The sequence below is a fragment of the Pygoscelis adeliae genome, unplaced genomic scaffold (genome assembly GCF_000699105.1).
Source record: "Pygoscelis adeliae isolate BGI_AS28 unplaced genomic scaffold, ASM69910v1 Scaffold294, whole genome shotgun sequence".
Taxonomy (NCBI): domain Eukaryota; kingdom Metazoa; phylum Chordata; class Aves; order Sphenisciformes; family Spheniscidae; genus Pygoscelis; species Pygoscelis adeliae.
This window is the reverse complement of record NW_008824722.1, coordinates 1610846-1614644: the sequence shown is the minus strand read 5'-3', so window position 1 is coordinate 1614644 and position 3799 is coordinate 1610846.

Sequence of the window (3799 nt, the reverse complement as noted above, 5' to 3'; positions counted from 1 at the left end):
GAGGGGTCGGTGATGGGGGGCGTGGGCTGGGGCTGGGGGAGAGGCGTCAGGGTGGCAAGAAGCAAGGGGCAGAGGGGGAGAAGGGGCAGCTCCTCTTTCTAGGGACATTTGTGCTTGGTCGCGGCTGAGCCTGGTGGGGCTGGGGGCTTAGGACAGAGGGGTCTGTCCGTGCATCTGTTTGTGTGGGAAGGGGCTGGTTGTGCACTGGTGGGTCTGGGAGCAGGTGGCCGCAGCCGAGCCCCGCAAGGACCTGATGTCCCTTTGGGCTGAGCTCAGAGGCTAAGGTGACTGCTCATCTCCACACTGCATTAGCTGCTGCTGGCTGAGCCCCAGCGTGCCAGGTCCGGCGCTGAGGAGTCCTGCATGGGAGGGGAGAGGGATGGGACAGCCAGCAGCTGGGGGCTTCGTGCCTGTCAGAAGCATCTGTGATGGGATGCATGCACAGGCCAGGGTCTGCGAGAGGGGTATGGGAGGGAGCAGTGCTGAGCCCACAGCAGCAGTGAGCAGCCAGGGCAGTGGGACCAGGGCTCACAGGCTTTGACCGGAGCAGAGGCACTGCAGGGGCTGGGCTGCTTGGGGCTGAAGTGCCGTGGAGGGGGCACTGCTGGCATCCCTTGGGCAGCACAGCTGCTGTGGGAAAGGGACCGCTGGTCTGCAGGATATCTCCTGCCTGCCCTCTGCCCTGGTGGGTACAGATGTGGCAGCCTGGGAATGGCAGGAAGGGGAATATGATGTTACTGGGGCACATGCAGCATGATGTCATGGGTTGCTGTGATGTCACTATGTTGTCACTGCTCTGGGGTGCCTTTGGGGTGTGATGAGGTCCTTGCTGCACGATGTCACGCAATGTCATAGCGGTGCTGGAGGTGACTGTGGCCTGGGATGGGATGTTGCTGCAGTGGTGGAGCATGACATCACTGGGGTACATGGTGTGGTGGGCAGCAATGTCACTGTAGCATGCAGGATGGGGTGGCTGCACAAAGAGCCAGCTCCCACCCTCCCCATGATGTGGGCCAAGGGCTGGGGATGTATATGCGGGTACATGAGGAGCCCTGGGGACAGCATCTCCCCACCTGCGGTGCCCCAGACACCTCACAACCCCCTGCCTGTGCCACAGCTCCCTTCCCAGTCCCATCCCACCCTCCTTGTAGGGTATTGCCAGCCACAGCTGTGTGTGGGGACAGATGAGCCCTACATGCTGCATCCCTGCTATGGGGCCAGCACCCTGTCCCTGTGCTGCCTGGCTGCACCCTGTGTGGGTGCCCGTGGCACCCCCTGCCTTGTTCCCATCTTCCTGCTACCTCTACCCCTGCCTGGCATCTTGGCTTCATGTCACCAGGTTTAGCCATGCTGAGCAGGCACCCTGGGGTGACTGCAGCTCCTGGGGTGACCTTGCCACCAGATGCGACAACACAAGCCAGGACATGGCTCTGCTGGGACAAGACAGGCTGAGCTCTGCCCTGCGTACAAGCAGGACCCCATAGCCTCAAACCTCAGGTGGAGCTTCATGCTGGGGCCTCGGTGCTATCAGCAGCATGCTGGGAACCGTGAGGCCTTTCCCATCCACCATGCAGAGCCTGGGCATCCCTCCCTTCCCCCCCTTCCCAAAATGGCCTGGCTCTGGGCTGTGCATCCCCTCCCCATGGCACCAAGCACCGGATCTGCTGGGAAAAGCCTTTTGTCTCTAATCAGGAACATTGTTTCCTCCTGGAAAGGCTCCATCCAGCCTGGAGGGATTTCAGCTGCAGCTGGATGGGGCAGCGGGGTACCTGGGGAATGGGCCAAGCTGCAGGGAGCAGGAGCTGGAGGGGAGGCAGAGCAGGGAGAGCCCTGCCAGTGGCCTGGGGACAGCCACCCATTGCCTGGCTGTGGCTGGGGGTGAGGGGGCACCGCTCTGCATCAGCAGGGGCTCATGTGGCAGCCCTGCACCCATATGTCCACATGTCGGTGGCTCTCCCCCACACTTACTTCGGTGAGCCCAGCATGGGGCTGTGGCAAAGGCTTCCCCTCTCTCACTGCCTGGCACTGCAGAGTAATACCCAGGGACTGTCCCATCCCTGCGCAACCCAGTGAAACCCCGTCCCCATCACATGTGCCTTGCATGGGGCACCTGCAGCGGGGAAAGACCCAGGCTTCTGCCCCTGGAGAGCTGCTCCAGACAGGACAGCAGGGTGATGGGCACGGTGCCCCAAGTCTGGCTGGGTGGTGGAGAGCATGGTGCCAGGCTGTGCCTGGGTCTGTGGGAGGATGTGGGTCAGGCCAGGGACGGGATGGGAGCAGGACAGAGTAGAGCTGGGGACACACACATCCACCCTTGTAGCTGAGCCTGGGGAATGGATGGGATTGGAGAGGGAAGGGGAGCAGGGCCTGTGCAGTGGGATGCGGGGCTCTAGGTGTGCTAGGCAGTGCGACTCAAGGTCTCCTCTGCAGCTGGAGGACAGCCCCTTCCTGCCCGGCCATGTGGGCAAGAAAGCTATTTGCTTGTGGCAGGGGAATCCTGCCCCCTCCCCCCCTAAAGACCCTTGGGACCATTCCCATCCCCAGGGGAGGCAGCAGCAGGCTGCTCCTGCAGCCTGGTGGGCCTGCCAGGGTCTAAGCCATTGGGCACCTTCCTCTCTCCAAGTCGGGCACATGTGGCACCATGCAACTGCCACAGCTTCCTTTGCTCGCTGGCAGGGTCCACAGCATGGGGACCAGCTGGCAGTGGGGCCATTCTCCCCTATGCCAGTGCTGGGGGCTGTTCCTGGCTCCATGGGAAGCGGGGGCAGCCCTGTCCAGGGGGATGGCACGGCCACATGGAGCAGTAACCCCTACTTTGGTGGCTGGGTGCCCCAGCCATCCCTCCAGGCTGTGAGAGTGGGACAGGCTGCTCTCGCTCCCAGCTGGAGCGCTGGCATGTGGGTTCATGCCCACAGCCCAGGGACACACAGCTCACTGCTGGGCTTTTCCCCTCTGGAGGGGACTGTCTGGCCTGTGGCAAGGGCTGTCTGTCCTGAGTGCCGCCTTGCTTGTCACCCGTGCTACAGCCAGGTCAGAGCCAGCTCCAAATCTCCGCAGCCTTGCCAGCAGTGCTGGCAGACACCGTCCTCCGCAGTCCAGGCTAATTGAGCCTCTCCTCCTAGTCTCCCGTTCCTCCCAGCACCTCCTTCCTGTGACCACATCCCTGTGCAGTCACCTTCCCCAGCCAGCCTGGGAGGAGATCACCCCGCGGAGCCCCTGGGAGAAACAATGCCAGCAGGGTGGGGAAACTGAGGCACACAGGAGTCACCTGGCAGAGTATCCCAATGTTCTCCCCATGGCCTTCCCCAGCTCTGGAGGACCAGCTGGACAAGGGATGAGCTCCCCAGCCAGGCAACTGCCTGTGTCCTCTGGCCCTGTGAAGGGAGCAGTGATTGGCATCATGACTTGCCAGGAGCTTGGGTGCTGGCTGCCCCTTGGGGCAGGGCAAGCTGGGGCTGAGCCCAGCTTCGTCAGCACCCTGCAGCCCTCCTGCTGCCTCCTGGGTCCCTCCCATGGGATGGGCTCCCACAGCCCTGCTCCTGCTCAGCCCTGGCTCCCAGCTCGCTGGGGTACAGTCCTGTCCCAGGGAATCCCCAGAGGGTGAGCTGCACCCGGGAGGGTCCGTGCATGGGGATGCCAGAGCTGTGGCAGTGCCCAAGGGTCTCGGGGCTGGTGAGGTGGCACAGGCTGGGGTGGGTGACAAGTGGTGGATAGAGAGTGTGCAAGGGCGATGCGGATGCTTGGGCACCTTGGGTCCCTGCTGGCTGGGGGGAGCGCCTCCCCCCCGGGCTGAGTGGAG